This window comes from Aythya marila (genome assembly GCF_965140915.1).
Source record: "Aythya marila genome assembly, chromosome: 1".
Taxonomy (NCBI): Eukaryota; Metazoa; Chordata; class Aves; order Anseriformes; family Anatidae; genus Aythya; species Aythya marila.
The window spans coordinates 55830575-55853709 of record NC_139042.1 but is presented as its reverse complement, the minus strand read 5'-3'; the positions used below and the strand labels follow the sequence as shown (position 1 = coordinate 55853709).

The following is a 23135-nucleotide window of genomic DNA, read 5'->3' as shown; positions in this document are numbered from 1 at the left end:
ACAAAGCAGCAAGTCTCAGGAGGTTTCAGAAGAAACACAATCCCTTCATAAATATTAGAATTGACCCTGCAATCTCAAGCATGAACGGATAACAACAAAGGGTGGAAAAGCAGACAAACTGAAAAGTGCTAAATGGTTTACACTGTAAATTTTCATCATGTTGGGCTACCTGTGCCTCAAAAGACACATTTCAAGCAACTAAAGGACCTGTTACATTACAGAGTACAAAAAAAAAAAAAAAAAAAAAAAAAGACTTACTTCCATAAAGCAGTTTAATTTCTGTAGAAGTTGTGTATTGGAACTGTATTTCATAAGGACTACTTACATTGTAATAATAACAGAAATAAGAGATTTACTACAACCTACTGACTCATTTTACATAGCCTCCACTTAATTAAAAAAACTACAGGCTAAATTTAGTCATCTGAATCCCTGTATCTTACACCTCTGGGAGCCTAAACTCAAATCTGTAATGAACACCCAACCATCCCATTACAGTCTCCTCAGCCTGGAAATCTATTAAAAATATACTACTACTAATACTCTAGATTTAACAAGGAGTCCAAGAGTATTTATTAGGATGAATACTCTTAAGTAGCATAACTATTTTTAGATAAAGGCTTATCAGCACACGGGTGAACAATGACAACAGGACACAATTTGATATACCACAGTGACTTTAGTGCGCACAATTCTTCATGGCCACGCAGACCCAAGAACTAGCTCAAGTCCAACACTCTTAGCAATTCAGAAGCAAACTGCACAGAAATGGCCACTTGTTTCCCAGACTAGCATAGGTACAGGAGCCTGGCAAGGCATCTGAACTGCTAATCCTGCCAGATCTTTACACAGAAACAGCTTTGTGTTTCTTCACCGTGTTTCCAACAAATAGGCACCTAAAGAGAGGAGTCCATCAGGGGTGATTATCCAGCCACTTTTGTCCAGGGTTGGCTCCAAGCACCATGCCAGGCCACAGCAGCTCTCAGGGGCATAAGCACAACATGGGGTAGTAACAATGGCAGTGACTATTTTGGAGATTATTTCCATGCATTGTGTTTTGGTATTCCAGCTGGATTTACGAATCAGCTATTGTGCCTGCACTCAGGTTTTGGTATCATATCCTAGGAAAGAAATAGTCCCAGAACCCAAAATGTTGGATATACACATGACAGAAATACCTAATACCCACTTTGCAGGAGACAACTCAATTTAGAAGGACTGCACTGAACTACAGCTAGTAAGCATCCAGGTTACTGAAATTATGTTGGGACTCCTTTACCCTGGAGAGTGGCACGTGTACCCACTTAACAGCAGCATGCCCTCTTGCCCAGCCATAGTCTGAATTTACTGAATTATTCTCCTAATGAAGCCTGTATCTCAATCATTTAGAGAAATCCAAAACAAGTTTAGTAGTTAAAATACACATAGCACTTTTAGAGATATGGTTTAATGCAGTAGGATCAAAGTAACCTTCTCCACATGTCATCTACGTGCTGCAGATTGCTAGTTCAAATTTGTATTATATGTTAAGTTGCACATGCATGCCACCAGCATTAAACAAAAGAGTTTCTGGTATGTAAATAGAAAAAAGAGCCCACATGTATGAACACCATGATGCTAACGCAAAGCACTGAAAAAAACTATTCCCAGTGCATATGCAGTCTGTAAAGTAATGACAGCCACCAGAATAATTCACAGATCCCTAGCATTTTTAATTATTCACTGACTCCAGAGTTTGTTACTTTCTTATGGATCTGATTCATGACATGACAAAAGTGCTCTCCCTCCTAATTTGCTTTATATTGATTCTCATCTATTAATTGCAAAAAGTAAAGGCTGATTGTCATGTGAGCCAGTGTTGGAACAAATATATCTACATGTGTTTCCTAACAAAGTGCTTAATATCACCTGCACAGTTTTCACAGATGATTTTATACACTTCAGCAGTTTCTGATGTTTATCGTGTGACAGATGCCATTTACCTCAGTGTAAATGCCTAATTAACGCATACACACACACACACTCCCCCCACTCTTCCATCTCCAAGGAGGGAGATGTCTGGGATTCCCTGGTGTCCCAGTTTTTCAGAGTAGGTCACCCTATTCATCCCTAGGTCTCAATACAAGTTGATATTCATACAGCAGAGACAGTTTTATTGAGGTACAAGGTGCATTTTCCCCAGTTCTGTAGTTTCACCATTTATAGAGAGGGAAACTGTTATACCTATATATATAGTGTTAATCAAACCTCAGAAACAATTTTTAAAAAATTAATGAAGGGAACACTTCTGTTTGGTACACTAGATAAGATCCCAAGCATTGTTTAGACAAAGAAGTCTAATCAAACAAGTCCTTCTTCTTTTATAGCTCAAATCAATATTACACATTGCAACAACATCCGCTGGTGTAAGTAGATTCACTTAATTGACCCAAACTGCATAATACCGCTCAGCAAGACGAACCACAATTAGCTCAACTCATAAAATAGGGCTAATGAGTAAATCCTTTGTAAGGGTAACTAAAAAAAAAAAAAAAAAAAAAGAAAAAAAAACACACCTCAAATCTTGCCAGCATCAGTGCCAAAAGAGAGACAAAATACAACTAAAAGCTCGTGGCACTGAACGGTCAACTTTAAAAAAAAATAAACACGCAAAAAAAGTTCAAATTCACTGCTTTGCCAAAAATACACAACTTTCAGACCTAAGTGTTCTTAACAGCTTCATGCTAAAATATACACCAAGAATACAACAAATCTGTGCACATAGCAAGTGTTCAGTATTCGTACAGTCCTTGAAGTTGAAGCGCTGTCTGAAAAGAAATACTGCCACACGATTATGGCATTTAACCCTAACGTGAACTAATGGAAACATTTCTAAACTGCATGAAAAGCAGAACTGTGAAAGCCATTAATAGCATAAATATCACATATTTTCCACATTTATTTTAACTCAGCATTTCAAAAACCTAAACAAAAAGTTACGCAAGTAAACACCACAAACTATAGTCAGTATAAATAGATTTTCCTGCAAAATTATTTAAAAACCTGTGGGTTTTGTTGTTGTTGTTTATTATTATTGATGGCCCGCAACTACAGCTATGTGAAATTAAGATGAAGTTATTCTTCAGTGGACTTCAACAATTTGGGTTAGCAAGGAATATTTACTTAGAGTCCCCTCCAAGCCTACTGCAACTCTCAAAACAGTCTACCAACACATCCATTAGCATCTACAGGATCAGACTCTGGGCTAGCAGACAGTGGAAAAGAGAGAAAACATCAGCACTTTCTTCTGCTCCTTCCTCCTGCCCTTCAGTTTTCCAACAGCTCCAAACTTGGAGGCAGCTATAGCCTCACTAAGTAGTCGAGGTCTGTGGATTTCTGAAGCCACTAAGATTAAAATGGATGGATCCAGGTTGAACTCAACCATCCTTTAAAAGAAGAGACACCAACCAGGCAAGAAGTGTTGCATTTCTAATTAAGGACTGAGAGCATGCACTTTTCAACACACAAAGATTCTCATCTGTTCATAGTCTCAGTTATAAACGTGAATTCTGTAACATTAGAAAAAGCAAAAATAACCTTGAAGTCTTGATGGGAAAGAAGGCTTCTGCATAAGAATTTTACTGCAAACGGTTCTGGTGTTTTACCCTCCAGAAAGAATTAAGACCAGGAACTAGTAATTTAGTGTGCCTTGTATAACCTTAAGACTGTAGAACTGAAGTTTAGCCAGACCTGAGTAGCTGAATGTAGTAGGAAGACAATATAATTAGGCTGATTAAAACAAGGTGGTTTTGTGTTCGTTTTTCTCCAGACGTTGAAAATTGAAGATACGGTGTTTCTCTCTATAGTGTGTTTTGAAACTTTACTAGGAAAGCTCATCCCTACAGACTGCTATTCAGAAGAATTCAATTTTCTTAAAACAAATACACTTTTGCCCATCAAGTCTATCTGCATATAACCAACAAGCATAAATTAACGGTTGCTTAGCTTCTTTTCAAGAAGCTTTGTTTTTGAGGAAATAATGCTTAACACTCTAGAAGCCAACTGTGATAGACTAGCACATTTTTATTTTAAGTAGTCTGTAACAGTGATTTGTTGGCTTCTGAAATTTTAGCAAAATGAAGTAGTTGGTTCATATCACAGCTTCCACATGTTTTCGGCAACACCAACTAGGAACAACCAATTTTACTTTGGTAGAATAACTGAAAAAGTTAGGCATTCCCCTCATCTCCTTCCAGTCATAGTTCCCTTTCACAGGATGTTGTAATTACCACGTTTCTTCAGCCAAGTAAAGGTTAGAGGGAGCACTCAGAACCACCCTTATTCATTTATGCGGTGCTATGAAAAAATTTGTCTGCAGACTAGCAACTGCGTGCATACTTCCGCAGACTATTTCTACTATGGAGTATATTATCTAAGGCAAGTCTGCAGGAGAAACAGAAGAATTTTACTTCAGAGCATAGATAAACTGTTTGGAAAGATGTTTTGGTAAACAGGCTTATTTAATAAGCGTCTCCTCACCTGTCACAATTGAGCAGATTATCATACTCAGTCCACTATCCTCATGTGCATGCTAGAGTTTTATCTTTGCAGTATATGTGTTCCCAAGCTTTAAGTGTTTTAGACAAAGAATAGTTTTTAGTCATATCATCAAAATAGGACTGCACTATCGTGTATTCAGTAGTCTCTGTGTTTCAAACATCTACACCTCAATCTTTTCCTAATGTAATCTCAGATTTCCAAGCACAGTAGCAAGCCTTAAAACAGATTTTTCTCTTGCTGTTTTCTCCTCCTGCCTCTCCCAAGAACAAGCTCACCACAAAATATACTTGATGATGGTTTCTTTGTTTTCTAGGGAAGGCATGTGGGAGATAGAACCAATAGTTAAGCAGGTCTGGAAAGTAGGATCATGGGTAGCCAACACTTACAGATTTTCACATAGTAGAGATATAGTTCTTAATTGAGTGAGATATACCAGCAGACATATGGGATTTAGAAAAAGTAGCTTAAGTTCAACCATACTAAGCAACACGTCATATGCACTGGTAGTATGCTTCTGAAATCCAGGATTTTCATCTTGGAGTTTGTTGGTTTAAAGTTGTCCATCAGATGGATGAGCGCAGTACACAGGCATTCAGATGAGGTTCCTGTCCAATCTCCAATCTGCCTGCCTGCATAAAATAGACTGCAGAAATTGCTTTCAGCATCTAAAGATGGTAAACAGGTCAGGGATCCCCAAAACTAATCCTAGGGTCAAGATAACAATCAATAGAAACAGCAAGAGGAATTCACAGCTACCTGGTATTTCAGCTACCCAACTGTATTTAAAAGAAATGTGTCAATGGAAACTATGGACATGAGTGCGTGTTCAGGGGAACGTATTCTGGAACAGTATTTGGAGTAGTAACATAAATCATCAGAAACACAAGATACAAACCCTACAGTAAATTAAGTTCTTCACAAGATGGACTAAGTTCTGGCCCAAGAGGAATCATATTAAGAAACTTCACTCGTGTAAAGTGAGGCTTATATCGAGACAAGTGTAAGTTGCCACACAAAGGATGATTCCATTCCTAATTCCCCTCCACATTCAGCTCTAGCAGTTACAATGCTGCTGAGAACTAAGGGGAAGGGCTATCAATCTTTGGTTAGACCAGCAAGTTAAACCAGCTCGCAGCCACATGATCATTGGATCCAATACAACGAATGAGTAAGTGACCAGGAGAACACAACTGGTTCTTTCAGAAGTATTTTGGATTCTGTGAAAGTCAGACAACATGAAACCAGATCTCAAGTGTCGAATGATTGATAAAAGAAGATTCCCAAAATAAAAGGTTGGGGTTGATTGCGGAGAACCTTAGGAATCATGGAACTTTCATTAAAGGCTCTCTAAAACACAGAATGTTTTCTTCATGTCCATGCAATATTTTTATTTCTACATATAAAGTAAGACCAAAAGTAGAGCTTTTTTTCCATTCAAAATTCCACTGGTATGACTATTCAAAATTATTTCTTAAAAAAAAAAAAAAAAAAAAAAAAAAGTTTCACCAGTTCTTCAATAAAATTAGAGACAGGAACACTACTCTTCTGATACTTAAAAATATTGCATTCTAGGGCAACTTCAAAGAGTTTAAAGGTTTGTGTTTGTTTTGTTTTAAAAAGGACATAAAACCTGTCCAGAGTTTTCTACCTGCAAAAGTCTTATTTTGAAAGAACACAAGGCAGCTTTGAGATTGCAAAATGTAGGTACTGAGATGAAGAGCATGAAAGTTGTGTAATGGAGAAAAAGAACAAAGCATACTTGCTCTACAAACTTAGAGAATACGGTAGGCCAGAAATCCCATGAAACTTGCTTGTTATGTAGCTTTTCAGAATAGACTTGCCTTTTTCTTTAATTAAAAAAAAAAAAAAAAAAAAAAAGACTTCTAGAAAGAAATCAACGTTTCCAGTGCCAAAGCATAATCATATTCCTATGAACTGCTTGACAGACACTTGGACCTGTTATAACAGACGCAGCAAGAAAGCACAGAGCAGCTTTTTGTTCTAAAACTGCCACCTACCACAAACTCTTAGTCCTCGCTTACATGAAAAAGCCTGTAACAGCGCCTGTCAATGTTTGCAACCCTGTATGCAAAGAAAGCTTGAAGAAATTTTGCATAGTAGTATGAAAGAGTGGTCACAGAAGACCCTCAAGTCAAGCACATAAAGTATTACATGGGAAAAACGTGTTCTGTAAAGGAGACTCAAATTAGACAGCAAACAGGTATTTACCATTGCTGATTAGACCACTGTACTGACCTCCCTTCCATCCTTCAATAGAATTTGTGTTTATATTTCACAACACTGAACGTGTTACCCATATACCAAGAAGCCAGTAAATAAGCGAGTATCAGCACACTTGAAATTGAGGTTTGTTCCGCATCCTGTCTATAGACAGCTAGCTGGCTTACCAAAACTGGACAAGAACGGACAAAACCTGCAGTCTAAGATTTTTACTCAGGTAATGCCAGCACTGTACAAGCCACAGGTGCTGATGGCAGACTTCATATGGTCTGACACAAACATATGACAAAAACCTTTTTTTTCAATCCCTCAGCATTCTGCAACAGCTACATCTCAAACTGCAGAGATTTTATTTTAGCACAACCCCAAGAAGATCTTTAATTAGCTTTTTAGTTTATTGACTAGTTTCCCTGACATTCCCATTTCCCAGATGCTTTCTTATAATGCACACTTTACCATGTGAAGGTAATTCAAATACAGCAGAACCCTAGTCTCTACTGTATCCCATTAACCTTACAACAACGTTATTTCAGCACATCCAACAGATTTAGCCTAAAAACAGTGTACTGTATTGAGGAAATAGGTCTTGATACATAAAAGAACACAGTTCACAAGCCACTATGAGGCTCACCCCCACCCAGGGTTTAAGCACTGTTCCTGTCCAAATAAATAAAACTACAGCAGAAGCGTCAGGTCTCCTATACCTGCTTCACACCCATCTATAGCAAGCTATCATTTCCAGGATTTTCTTTTTTGAGGCAAGAATTTAGGAAGCAGGAAGTAAAATGTTATTGATCTTCACCTTTGAAAACAGACTTTGAAAAGGTAAACAGAAAATACAGGCAGTATCACTATCAGACTAATTCAACTACAGTATCACAAGTAGTCATAGCCCATATGCATATATTTTAATAAACATATGCTTAGATCTTGTATATAATACACTTGGTCAGTGTTAAATATACTTAGGATGGTTTAGGAAAAGTTACACACAGTCCACAAAACCAAAAGGAAAGAAGCAACCCATTTCTATATGGTAACAACTGTTCCCACGTTTTAGGAAGTTATAAACTTTTGCATTCTTCACTTAAAAGAGAAATATTCACAAGTTTAACAGTTTAGTTCAGCCACATGTACAGTTTTATAATACACTGGAGTAAATTTCTATATAAATTAATTCCTTATTTATTTTTTTTAAACACCTGGAATTAAGCAAGTCCTCCCAAGCTGCATGGAATCTGCATAGCAGTGACACGCTCACACAACACTTCTGTCTAAATCCTCTTCCCTGTTAGCATTTCTTCCCCCTCCAACCTGCTAAATAAAGTCATATTTCCTGCTGACAGCAAATGATTGGTTTACCTTTAACTCCAGGGGGTTTAACTACCAGTCCTTTAAGAAGCTTTGACAGTTTAACCTGCTGAGCTCACAGCACCCAAGGGAGGGTCTTGCTTGCAGTTTTACTTCTGATGCTGCTGACCACTAATACTGACTCCACAGATAATGGATTTCAATAACAACCTCCTACAGGTTAACACTTTGGGTACTAGCCATGATGCTGCTTTAATTAAGTTAATACATGAAGGTCACAGTTTGGTAGAAAGTTTTATCAAATTTGGCTGTGCTTACCATAGCAGGAAAAGTGCACGTGCTCACCTAGCCAGCAGCTGTGGGATGAGCCTGCCTACAGATATAATCCAGTTGGTTTCTGGGTTTATGCAACTGTTTGATTTTTTTAAGTGAACTCAATTTATTAGTTTCATTTCCTTAAAACATGATTTTTTCCCCTCCCAGCATAACCAATAATTCTATGATAGATTAGAACTGGATGCCTCTAACCACGCTGTGCAAAGGATGGGCCTACCTGGCATGTAAACATGCATTACATTTTAGGGTTTGGGGGTTTGTTTGTTTGTTTAAAATTTGCAAGGTATGTATCATCCTGATGATGAAAAACAATTAGCTTTAAAAAATATAAATGCTAAGTGTTAACAATACATTTTGGTAAGCTATTTTTTTTAATTTACATGAAAGATTCAACCAGATGTTTTTAAGATCTTAAGTAGGAAATAATTCACGTTCGCTGAAAGCAGGCATTTGATAAAAATACAAAAAGAGCAGATTGGAGAGGAACAATTAAAGTGTTTAAATGCATTTATCAGACCAAGTATTCACTTATTTATTTTCAACACCGAGCTTAAAAGCCCACATCCACTTAAAAATATGCAGGAAAGGTTTTTCTTTTGTTAAAACCAGGGTATTTACTTTACCTGTAAAGACATCTATTTGTTGGATTTTATAATACACACACACCCTTGGTTAAAGTACACAATCTGACAGACCCTCTACGGAGTAATAATGAAGCAGCATGGGAGCCATTTAATATATTTCTTGATTAACTCATTGCCTGTCCAGTTCTCATACAGACATGTGCTCACATGTCATAATCGTCATAACTCCCATCATCCCTACAGTTAACACACAAGCTCCTTGATTAGCGCACAACTCCCAGACGAGCCATTGCTAATGCTAAATAATTCCCTTCGGCCTCCTGCGACTATACCGCAGGCTCTCCAATTAAATATAATGTCTCTGATGAGCCATATTAATACGGACAAATTCCTGCCAGGGATTCTAGCCCACTCATTTTCGCCAAAGAAGAGGGAGAAAAAGACCTCAAGAAAATGAAATAAAGAGAAGAAAGTACATGAAGCTAGCCTAAAGAGCAGCTTTACCATGAGGCTTTAATCACAAAACTTTGTCCACGGCCACGGGTATATTATTCTTGGAGGTATCTGGAAGACTGGCATATTGCTACTACAAGTGTACTGATAAATGGCAACGAGTAAATTAGCATTTTAATAATTGAAAAGCAAGCATGTGAAACAGAGAGCTTTTCAATCAGTTAATTAAAATTAACAATAACTAATCATGTGATAAAGTTAACTACCGAAACCCCCAGACCACTTACTGCTGGCTATGCTTAATACAGGGAAAGAATTACACTCTGCTGGTCTGGGCATTAAGCAACACTTACAGTACCACCATAGCTGAACACACCTAAGGAGACTTTTGTTGTTTTCTTTTTAAAGGTTAACAATATTTCGGTAATGACCCATGCATTATATTTTCAAAACCTGCACCAAGAAACACTTATGGTGTCAGGCACCTGTTACCAGTTATATAATTATCTTAGAATATGGACCTTGTAATATATGTACAAAAAATGTTAAAATACTTTAAGGACATAAAACAGTCGGGTCAAAGATATGTGAACTAAGTTATGGTCATCTTCACCCTTTAAAACTAAGAGGGACGTGTCACTGGAAAACCCAATCTTTTCAATGGACGCTAGAATTCCTAACACCATTCAACTCAAATTTGCTATAAATTACCTAGAAATTCACTACACAGATTTTATTAAAGTCATAAGGAGTTTCCAGTTTTTAGACTGGAGAGTCTGATGTCCGCAACCCTAGAGCTGACCCTCTCACTAGAAGCGGTATTAACAAAGGACATGTAAAATAGACTGTTGCAGAAGTATCCTTCAGTAGTTTTAAATATTGCTTGCAACTGCACAAATAAATTGTCAAATATTCAAATAACCCCCATGAAATTTTGATAAGCTCTTCCCCAAGGTCCTTGCACCTTCATCCTTACACTAATGCACTTCATCTTCATTTACCTGATCATTAGCTTCCAGTTTGTTCAGCTGGAAACCAACACACACTAATTACTTTGACATCACAAAGTCCTATCTGTCTTCACCACCTCCCCAGACAGCAGGGAGAAATTATCAAGGGTAGGCATGATAATATCCTGATAAATGATGATTCACATCACCTCACTGTCAATCATCCAGAAGTGCTCACACAAAATACCACTCAATCTCATTATTGAATCCTAGGGCTAAGAGTACAATACACACCAGGAGTCATATTTCAAACAGCAGGCCACCTGAGTAAGATGCAGCTCTGAGATTTTCATGAATTTTGTTGGCTTTTTGTTTGAACACTGTAAACGTCAAGTATTCATATATTTTACTGTATGCATACATGCTGGCAGAAAAGGACAAGCTTAAAGCAAGGCAGTCCATCTTGAGGGCTCAAGTGAGAAAAAAAATGTGTTTTTTTTGGAGGAAAGATGTGAACTGTTTCATTAATTTTAGAAAAATGAATAAACTTGTGAAGTTTCAAAGTTCATTTTAATTTAAGGATCTTTCCTGCTGAAACAATATAAAAGCATTCAGAGCTCTGAAAGAACTAATGCTAGCTTTGAAACTCACTGACATAGGCAAAGTTTGCTTTTTCTACAGCAGAAAGTTGATATACGTTCCTGCTTAAATAGCCTAATCAGAAAAGACAACCCAATTAAGAAGTAAAATAAAAACTTGGTAGGAGCTGCTTTCTCAGAAAAGATCACCTTCTTCCCTACTTCAACTTTGTGTCATCATCCTGCCAGTTGTCTCAGTTCAATTAGACAGACTTTATATAGACAGGTAGACATAAGGCATGGGGCAGGGAGGAAAGGGTATATGACACCATCCCCAAGGTTTGGTAACTTGCCCTACTTCCTTGCCCAACATAGATCATCCACTATCAGTAAATTTTCAGAATGACACACCATATACCGAACAACATGATGAATCACAGTCCCACCTACCCACCAGCTCACAGACACACAGAATGGTTTGGGTTGGAAGGGACCTTAAAGATCACCCAGTTCCAACCCCCTGCCATGGGCAGGGACACCTCCCCCCAGCCCAGGCTGCCCAAAGCCCCATCCAGCCTGGCCTTGAGCACCTCCAGGGATGGGGCATCCACAGCTCCTCTGGGCAGCCTGTGCCAGGGCCTCACCACCCTCTGAGTAAAGAATTTCTTCCTTATATCCAACCTAGGTCCAACCTCCTTCAGTTTAAAATCGTTGTCCCTTGTCCTGTCGCTACAGGCCATGATAAAAAGCCTGTCTTCCCAGAGCCTTCTCTTCTCCAGGCTATGGAAGAAGCTGTTCTTCATAGGAGAGGTGCTCCAGCCCTCTGATCATCTTTGTGGCCCTCCTCTGGACCCACTTTAACAGGTCCATGTCCTTCTTGTGCTGGGGGCCCCAGAGCTGAACGCAGCACTCCAGGCGGGGCCTCAACAGAGCGGAGTAGAGGGGGACAATCACCTCCCTCAACATGCTGGCCATGCTATTTTTTATGCAGCACAGGACACAGTTGGCCTTCTGGGCCTTCAAAGGCCTTACAGAAGTCCCATGTTCACTGATACAGACACCCTAACTGATGATGTAAAAAGAAAAAACACAAAAACACTGAAACAACAGAGCAGTGAGAAAAACAATAGCAAGAAGGAACTCCACAACCATGTGTGGATGTGCTAGTTACTGCCAGGAGGAAGGAAAACAGTCAAAACTAAGAATCAAAAATTGAGTAGAGAAAGGTCTAGAAACAAACAAACAAACAAGGAATCAGGAGAATAAAGTACAAAAATGCACGTTGAACCGTTCCATTGTGTTCTTCTGGCTGAAGACACTTGATCAATCAATGCAAGTCAGAGCAGTGCTCCTTCCGAGCACTGACGATAGTGGTCCCCAGGTGCCCTGGTACAGCCACCCACGATTGCCTGCCCATGACTGCACCTGAAATTGGTAGGAGCCCTCACACACACTTTCTTGGACCTTCACTGACCCAGGCTGTTTGAAATATGATCATAGACTTGCAATGAAACCTTCGTCTCACTTCAGACTACACTCCTGTAGGGCTACACAAGACAGACTACAACTTAGAGGCGCTTGCTAGGATAAGGTTAAAATAACATTTTTCAAGGAGAAATTGCAAGGATGTGTTCTAGTGTATGGAAACGCAAACACAGCAGAACTGCAAGAATCCATAAAAAGAGTGAATGAAATAATTTTAGTGCGGCTGCACGACATACCTGACATACACACCATTAGAAGCCCACCTTTCAATGCAGCTGTGGATCACTATGTCTGAAAGCTAAGAGCTCTTCACAAGCTTCCTATCAAAGTACTGACCCTAACAAAAGCTGTCTTCCAGCCTACATGCACACGGATTTCTCTCTCCCAAGTCTGTGGCCAAACCTCCTCACCTCTCTGGCACAATTTACATAAGGTTGGCAAAATCATCTGTCATACCTAACATGATAAATAAGTGATTCTATGTCAGTTTTGCCCAGCAAGTTTAAACGCCACATCCTTTGGCAACAAAATTCAACAATTTTATCCATCAAGAATGAAAAGGGCTGAAAATAAAACAGAACCTAACATCTCTAACATATCAAGTAGGCAAAAGTATGGGCAAGAAGATGGATTTCCTCCCCCGCTCTGAATGCAACCTCACTGCTTTTCTTCCTAGACTAGAGGAGGGTTGCTAGAAGGGAACAAAACTAAGAGTCCTGTTTTGGTTTACAGAAACATAGCACTTAAGACAAAAAGGAAGTGAGAAACTCAGACCAGCAAAAGTTTTAGAAAAGTTACTCAATGATAAACTTCCTACAGACGTGTTAGTTTTCACTTTAACTTCGGAACTGAAACAGCCTTATTCATCCCAGACTTACTGCACCTATCACTTCTTAAAGAGCATATGATCTGACTATTTGCACCTCAAGGCCACTGTTGACTTAACTGCTTGAAGTCATACAATTCAAATTTCTTTTGTGGAAAGAATATTGGCGCAAAGAATACACAGGCATGCACGCCTGCCTGCAGAAGTGAATTTAGAATGATAGTTAATGCGTTAGCTTTACCCCCAGAAATCTACCAAGGGCAGAAAATTGCAATAGTGATTGTATCCTTTAGTTCAGCTGATGGAAATGTGACATTTTAGCAGCTCAAGACTTCCTTAAAAAGGCATATCTGAAGATCAGAAATGTTGTTTAAATTTCCATATGTTAGGCCTACACTGATTACTCTATAAGAACCTTTTAGCTTAGCCATGTTGCTTTTTAAATGTCACTACTGTAATTTTTTAAATGAACTTTCAGACCTAATTCATGCAAAGAATGCACTTTTTCTTGCTAACTTGATAATGAAAATTCTTTGCAGAAAGGACTAAAATTGGCACAGAATCAAGTTCTACTTTTAGGGAAAATGCTCAGTTGAATCCATTAAGACCATCTATAAAAACTACATCTTTCTGTTAAGCCACTGAAGTTAGCTTGCAGTACAATTAAAGTATTTCCTCTAAAGGAAAAAAGAAAAAAAAATAGATAGGAAACTGCTGTCAACAAGCATCAGTATCACAGAGCTCACAGTCTATATGTTTATCTGTCAATCTTGAGCTCCACAGATATGGAACAAGAACACAGGACAAAACTTGAGGCTCAATTTAACCCATGTTCCAGGCTGGCTGAAAAAACTCTCTAGAGCATTCACCAAGTAGAAATTAAATACGTTTACAGTAGAAGTGCAATTCATATCCTAAGATAAAATTGAATTTCACATCTGAATTCAGGTTATTACCTTAAAATAATCCTAGAGTCAAAAAAATCCACCACATTGTACTCAAATTTTTATTTTTAGAGAGCAGTGATATTTAAAGCTACAGACCCACTACATACTTTTACATCAAATTAGAAGCTAGCATTGATAAAGATACACCATGATCATTAAAATGACAGAAAATACAATAGCAAAATCCTTATTAATACTATAGTAATGTAAATTTAAAGGCTTGGGATTCAGCACTTACTTACCAAATAAATGCAGGGGTTGATGATTCTTTATCAAGTGTTAGACGGCACAAAAATGGCTTATCAAACCAAAAGCACAACAGATGCTACTGTGGTTTCCAAGGTTGTATAAAACATTACTTAACAATGTCAATGAAGAACACAAGCTAATACCTAAAAAGTTCAAAGCTTCAATCAGTCTTAAAGTCACAAGCAAGAAAAGCAGTACTTTGCTGCAAGTGTAAGAGAAGAAAGCAACAACAGTGGTCTCTCAGGTCACAGTAGCAAGCAGCAACACTGCCCAAACCCAGCTATTCTGCATGTCATTCTACTCTATTAAGGGAAAATTTGGATACTGGGACCTGGCCCTACCAACCAACAGTGCCCAAAGGCCATTCCTTAATCACCTCCTCTTCCCTCCTACATATACAAGGTTTTCAGCCACTAAAAAATGTGCAAGCAAGCAGTATTAAATTGGAAGCCCTTTGGGATCCTTTCCCATGGCATAAATGAGTGGCCTAGGAAGACACGCCGGGCAGTTTTCCAACACCAAACCTTTATTGCACCACACCGCAGAGCTGCCATGCCAGGGCCTTAATGCTAGAGGAATGTCACAGTCCTTAAAACTTGTTATCACAGGTGGTTTGGGGGTTTTTGTTTTGTTTTTCAAAGCTGAAGGCTGGATTCCGATTAGCCTCTAACACGTTCAAAGTGCCAACTTCTCACCTCCGCAGAGCACAAACGAAAGCCAGGCAATATAACCGCGTTTGTTGTCTTCTGGAAAAGCCTTTAAGAACAAGAAAAAGAAAGGATGGAAAGGAAAAAGAAAAAAAAGAAAAGGCACCCCCCAGCAGCCCTCTTGCACAGTATACTTGTTAGCTCTTCTCCACAATAAACTCCTTCTCTGAGTTACCAAATATTAAGCAAAAAGCCCAAGAGAAATCAGGTTCAGCAAGTTAGCTTTTGGGGAGCATTTCTAGGAAGCTGACAGTCCCAATACTGAACCAGCATCCAGAAAAGCTAAAGTTAAGAGCTGCAACCATGCATGTTTGAACAAAACCATTACTCATAACTGAGCAGAAAAGTTTTCAAGCAGCTAAAACACCATATGTAAAACTGGAAAATGTTAAGCACAAGATCAGCAAAATTATGCAGGAAAGGGTCATAAGCAATAGCTATTATTTCAGTTGCTGGGCCTCCCCCACAAGTTTTATACTCTTATTAAAATTAAGAGAAAGAACCAGAGGCTTACGTGTACTCTCATTATCATCTTTCTACATACTTAAACTCACATCACCATTTTGAGATCTGTACATCTCAATAAAAATCTTAACTGGAAAAGTACTTCCCCAAACTGAGACTGATGATTCAGCTATAGGTGACAGATAACTTTAAGAAATCACCCAGGTAAAGGAACAGGCAGTATTTCCGTAAGCATTCAGATTATCTATGAAGAGGCATTTGTTTTCTTGGCAAATATGCCACATAAATGGTGAAAAAAAGATGACTGCTTTCTTTCACTTTGTGTAGCTAAGGACTATCAGCTAAGTGTATGTGACAACAAAACAATTTATGAATCAACTATCTGCTGAATGTTGTCCTTTTACTTGCATAAAATAATGGTTCTCACCCTAACCCTGTGCCATCAAAAAAAAAAAACAAAAAACACACTGAACAGACAAGTAACTGAGGTTGGAAGGGATCTCTAGAGAGTTAGTCCAATTCTTCCACTCACTTTGCAGTTTGGCTAGGTTGACTCTATCTCAAATTCAGCTATCAAGATACTACAGGATACCAGTGCTAGTGAAGACAAGGTAAATGATACCAGCTGCTCTTTCATCCATGGATCTGATCACATCAACTATGACTACCAGATGGGCCAGGCACAATTTGCCCTAATAAATCCATGCTGACTGCTCTCAGCCATATTCTCATCCGTCATATGATAGGACACGTCTTCCAAAAACTCACACCACTCTGTTCTTTCTTCCTCCAGTAACTTCCCTGTAGTTCACTGGATCCTCCTTGGAGATGCGTTCATCTCTTCCCAGTCATCAGGCACCTCCCACAACACCATGACACTTCCAAAATAAAAGACAGCAGTCTCCCAAAGAAATCAGCTCATTCCCTCAGCTCTGTCACATGCATCCCGTCCAGGCCCACAGACTTTGTGTGATACCTACTTGATCTTTCCCAACTGTGAACAAGGCTATACTTCACCTGGTACTACAGCTAGGTTCAGGGACCTGGGAGAGCTAGGAGGGGACTTGCCCAGTAAAGGCCAAAGCAAAGAAGGGATTGATTCTCCCAGTCTCTTCCGTATCCTTTGTCATTATTAGGTATCACGCCCAATGAACCAACATTTTCTTCTTCCTTCCTTTGGCTGCCAATACGCAGAAATTTCTTGTTGCCCTTTCACACCATCCAGTACAGACATAGCTCCTGTGCTTAGAGGTTTTCCTTGAATATCAACCAGGTCTCCTGGGCTGCTTTGATCTCCAAAAGAAGTCTCCCATGGGATATTGCTGATCTAATCATTGCTCAAGCCAAAGCTGGTTCTCCTTAAGTCCAGATTTATAGTTCTGCTATTTGCCTTACTTCTCTTGAGAACCTAAATTTCAGTTCTTCCAAAAGTTGTCATCAAGCTTCATAGCCCTGATCAGCTCTTCCTTCTTCCTAAGATGTCCAGCACAGCATTTCCTCTAGCCAACCCATCAATCATCTATGCCAAGAAATCACCCGCCACACATTCCAGAAGGCTCCTGAGAGCACTTTCACTCCACATTTCCAGCGGATATCAAGACGGTTAAAAGCCCACATTAGTACTAGGGTCTGCAGTCATGAGGCTTCCTGCAGTTTTCTTAAACAAGTTTCATCTGCTTCCTATTCTTGATCAGGATTTTGGCAGACAACTACAACAAGGCCTACTCACAGAAGTCACAGCCTTCCCTATACTGAGTCTCTGTCCTCTACCTACTCCAGTACAGCCTCTTGCAAATCTCTTGGCTCTACAGGTTCTCTGCAGAAGAACCTGCTAGTGTTTGTCCTCCGTGACCCTGCAGTCAGCTCACCTCCTTCCTGCAGCTCCCTTCACCCGCAACCCAGCACCTCAAGCACAGCATGCCTCCCCTCCCACTTGGAGGACCCCACTCCCCTGCCCCTAATCCCAGGCTCAGGAAGAAGTGCCAGGTATTTGCTCTAGCCCAAGGCATGGATGACTGCCTCCTCACCCCTTCCACGTACTTCTAAATATGAAATCTTGCCAGCAGTCAGAAGTTAATGATTAACACGAGTTCATTTGTTCAGAGCTGCTTTTCTTTTACACTTACAATAGGGATTAATAAAGAAATAATAAAGCCATAGGACAATTTCTGCAGGGACTATCATAACCAGTTCCTAATACGTAACCAATACAACTCCCAAAGTATCCTTTAGGAACGTAGTGTTGATAACACCTACGAACAGACAAGCATCAATTTGAAGTTCCATTAAAAGAAAGGAATTGCACTACACAAGTTTTAAGCTCCTCTGTCTTCTTGGTAAATGCATACAGTCCCAGTTTGATACAATGCCCCCACCACGGTCTGGTTGCAGCTTAGGAAACCTCTCTTTTATTCACCAAACTAGCACCTTCACCATGCACACGTGCTCCCCTATAAGCACACATACAAAGAAAGAGGATTAGTTACCCACAGATGTTTATATATCCATACCAGTTATGAGACAAAGCATCCCATAAGAGGATAGAAGCTGTGCTCTCTGAAAGTCTAGAAGTAAAAGCTTTATTCAGGTTACCTCTGATATTCCAGTAGCGTTTTAAATCAGTGGAGGAACTTAACTCCTAAAAGAAATGACAGTCTGAGATGCAGCTACACTGTTAAATAATTGAACATTTTATTTAAATCAATACTGAGGCACACAGATTTTCATTCTCTAGCCCTTAGACATTCTCATGATCAGACCTTAATACAAGCTGTTTAATGACACCCTTCAGAGTTTCTACTATTCAACACTATAAAGCACTACAAATCAGTAGACCAAATACCAACCACTCAGTTTCATGTATCTGGAAAAGTAATACACCATCTCAGACAAAAAAAAAAAAAAAAAAAAAGTAATTCTCAGGAGACAACCACTGCCAAGGTAAGTAAAGAATATCACTGCAAAGCCCACAGTAAGGCAGGTCACCTGATGCTTAAGCAAGTGGCTGTAACACACTAAGATGAGAGGCTGTCAGAAGTGCCAACCAACGTGGGCTGGAAAATGACTCGGTCACACCAGTTCTTAATGCAACATCACAAACCAATTGCAACCGCTGGCCCCGTGCCACTATCCCACACACCAACCGGGATCTTATCTGCCTGCAATCCAACCCAGTTGCCTCGGCTTCCATCCACATTCCTCTCCTGCAGGGAGCCAGTCCCTAACAGTTGCGTTATTGTGGGACCCAAGCTGAACGTGTGCTCACTGCTCTGGTGGCTGCACGCACTTACGGAGCCTTGGCCCCCTTATTACAATCTTATATTACAAAGAAAATGCAGTGGGAAAGGGATACAAAATAAATCCATGATTTCATAACAGATCTTCTAGGATTAGCGTTACTTGCAGACTGGGATTTTTATATTACAGTGGAAAAAAAACAATCCTTAGAGATCAAAAAAGGAAGAGTACGTATCAACTTCACTCAGGCAACTCAGATTATTCACGTGGAAGAAAGGATGTGAAGAACCGTGCTGTCCTCCCTTCCTGCTCCCTCCTTCCAAAGCACTATCACCCACTGCCCCCAGCAGGTACCATCAGTACCACACTGAAGCTGTTGTTGCTTCTCCGGTTCGATCTTAGTGCCTCAGGAAGCTGTGTATGGAGTAAAATGGACAAGAACAAAATGATCAAAGGTCAGCATTAAAGACATGATTCCTGGAAAGCGATGTGCCATTACTACAGAGAGCAGCCATGGGAGAGGACATGCTGTCACAAGCAAGCTGTGTCACAACTTCGTCAAGAGCCAACATTACAGCAGGCTTCACTTCGACGACTGCCAACGTCCTACCTTACAAGGTCTGTAATTCACAAGCCAACAGGTGAGCCAGTATTAAATGCTAGAGACTAAGAAAGTATTGCAAGAATTCATGCAATACCATGCATCAAATTAGTGTTTATGAACTCAGAGCACTGTCCAATTAGCACAGCAAGACAGAGACAAAAATTGGAAAAAGGTACTGCATTTAAATAAAGCACACCTCTATCAAATCCGAGTCGCCACTAGGCATAGCTATTACCTTGCACCAATTACTCAAACAGACTACCTTTCTGCCCTGTATTAAACGGGGGACATGAATGAGTGTGTGGTTTGGGGCTTTGTTTGTGTTTTTGAATTAAAATAATAACACACCAAAAAAAAAAAAAAAAAACAGCTGTAAACTCTTCCAGAAAACTCCTTTTTGGAAACAATTTCTAACACTAATTATTGACACTATCATTGAGAAGAATTGCTGCATTGATTTGCAATGAAGATCTGAAAACAGGCTTCAAGGTTGACCATACTGATTTAAAAGACTAAGCTTTAGCCAGACACTTGAGAGACAAACACTGAACTAAGGTTGATTTAGGTCTATGTTTAATTGTTTAACAGACCTATCCTCTCCAAGTTCAGTTCTGAGGAGTTTGCTCATTCTAAGAAAGAAAACTTGACAAAATTTGCCACATTAATGTCTCCAATCTTGAGTTTTTCCTCTTTTAGATACTTCATATGGAATTTAGTTTCTATTTTTACATTCCCCCATAGGAAAAAAAACACCAGGATCACACCCATTGAACCAAAGCCTGTCAGCCACAGATCCCGCAACATCCTGCAGCTATTTGTTGAGCCATACAGCTAACTATCAGAAGTATTTGGCTTTAAACACAACCCTCCTTACAAGGATCTTCAAAGATGTCTCTGCTTCGTGATCCAGTTCTTCACACAGTTCCACCACATATCCCACCATCAGGGTATACAGGGAAGAGGTAAAAGGGAAGGAAGCTGATATCAAGGACACACTTACCTTAAGACTCTAAATCCATACTGCCTCTCAAAAGGATAATCTGGTAGTCTCCTTTCTCCTGGTCCCAACCATGTGCCCTGAGAGCATTAACTGTAGCCCTCATGAAGCCCTGTAGTCAGTCACATCAGTTTACTGATGCCCATTTCTTTCTTTTCTTCAAACTCCTTTCAGACATATAAGCAACCTGGATCCAATTACCAGAAGGCTGCACATACAGTGGTGCTAACAGAAGTATAAGGTACACAGGGGATAGGAATGTAAGAATGGGAGAGAATTACTCTTTATAGACACCACAGTCTGAAAACAGCTGCCAAAGCCATTCCCCACACAGTTGTGAACATTACTTAAAAATTCTGCCTCGGGTCTATCTTTGCCTACAAGTCCTAATTGCATAGGGAAATTCAGCACAAAGCCTGCTAACCAGTGCTTACGCCCACACAGATAAGAAATGAGATAAGATTACCAAACAGTGCTGCTCGTGAATACAGCCTGAAAAGAGATCATACCTCTGTGTGCCCACAACCACAGCAGAGAGCACACAGCACAGCTGGGACTCGCAAACCACAGGAGCAAGAGAAGTGAATCTGCACAAAAAAAAGGGGTGCTACTGAACACCTGGGTGAAGGATGGAGTCAGGAAAGAGCCAGGACACTCAAAGAGCTTCAACCTAGTGACTAGCTTAGTGACTTCAGCCCTGCTCAGCCTGGTTGCCAGGACTGTGAGGATGAGCCCCGAGGTGCCTGTGCACCTCTCCACACAGGTCACAGCCCTGCAGCCGGCACCAGTCAGCTTAACTGATGGCTGACCTAACTCATCTTCCCTCCATAAACGGCTCCAGCATCCATCAGGCATTCCACTGAAATATTTTAGCATACCAAATCAGGAGAAAAAACGTTAACTAACTTGACAAATAAGGTGTCTGGTGCGTTCAGAGCACTAGAACAGCTCAGCACAAGGTCAGGGAAGTGCCCAGAAGGGCAAAGCCATGCAAGCTAGCAATCACAGCAGCCTCAAGCAAGCGTACATCAGCATTTAAGTTAATCTCTTGGCCACCTTCACTTACCACACAGGTGCCTCAAGGCACAGGAGCTGGCTGTCTCCCAGGCTCAACCAGAAGACGCAGCCCAGCAAGCACATCAAGCCACCGCTAACGGGCACCGAGTCCACAGTACCACACTAAAACCAACCCAAAAGGGATAAAAGGCAGACAGCAAGGACACCGTGTCTTCAGCGTGAATCTCCGCACCCTACAGCCCCAGTCCTGATCCTCCACAATACCTGCTAACCCACAGAGCCACTCTCGACAGCGGTGACCACCTGGATATTTAAGCCATAACAAACTTCTGGCATTTTCCTATCCCAAGGACAATTCAGTACACCTTCCAACAACCACCTCCCCCAAATGAGCTTTATGCTAAGTCAATTTTAATCTGTGCATCGATCCTTCAAATAAATCAGCTTGGTACTTAAAAAACCCTCCTTACAAAGGTCATAAGACCTTTGGGACACATGCAAGAGCCAGGTACTTAAATATTGAAGAAAGAGCAGGACAGCAACTGCAAACCTGCCCCTGATGTTTCCGAAGAGTGCAGAATATGATTTTGCAAAGGAGAAACACCACCAACTACTAGAAGTTCATAGTACATGGAGGCAAAGAATGTTTTTCTATGCACTTTAGACACCAGTCTTGGAAACGTATTTAAACAAGGCATTAATATTAGCAATTCTTAATATTAGTATTTGCTTTTCCTATAAGTACTCAAACGAGATCTCCTCTCCTCGGGTTATCTGAGCACAGACTCCAAGTGCCATTGGGAGGCAGCGAGCTGTTAAAATGCTTAAATTTCTAAATTTTGGAGCAGATGACAGATTATAGTTTTGCATATTTAAAAAAGTAAACAGCAAAACAAATAGTAAGTGAGAGTTTGTCTAAACTATAAAACCTCTGTGAGTTACTTATAAGTAAAGAAAACTCCTCAGTTTTGGATAAACTTCCATCTTTCAATATAATTATGGCGTTTGGTTGTTTTTCTTTCTAAATTAATACAAACTGCCAAGTCCCCCCCCAGATATTTATTTCTACCAAGTAGGTTTCTTGGGAACAAAAGGAATTTGCATTCTGCTAAGCTGTAGGAAAAAATCTTCGAAGTTATGCTTTTATTGTTTCAGTTAGAAGCTCAACTTGTTCATCCAAATTCATTCTCCTCAACACAGACTTGCTATAGCAGCTTACAAACTTAATCAGCTTTGCAGTTTCCTTAAAAAAGTTTATTTGCCCCACTTTCTTCTGAAATACTACCTCAAATTTCAAGCTTGGAAAAAAGACAAAGTTGGGACCTAGAAACTGAAGATCTATAATAGTTTGATTGTTTTGTTTTCCTTCAAAGAAAAGTGTTTCTAGAGAACAGATAAATTACATGCAATTAATTTAACAGCACTAAAAGGCACTTGCATTGTTTTGGGGTTTATATTTTCCAGCAGAACAAGATGACTTGCAAAAGTTACAAAAATTTGGAGATATCTTTGCTTGAGGCCTTTTAATACAATAACACCTGAAGTCTTAAGTGAGTGATAGAAAAAAAACTGTGTTAGAGGTAAAACTAGTTGTTTAATACTCCATGAA

The 23135-nt window shown here is 39.7% G+C and overlaps 1 protein-coding gene across 1 annotated transcript in view; it reads right to left on the bottom strand.

The window, feature by feature from the left end:
• The window catches only part of PCCA (propionyl-CoA carboxylase subunit alpha), a 284602-nt gene that overhangs the window by 245353 nt on the left and 16114 nt on the right, over positions 1 to 23135 (bottom strand). The window lies entirely within an intron of this gene.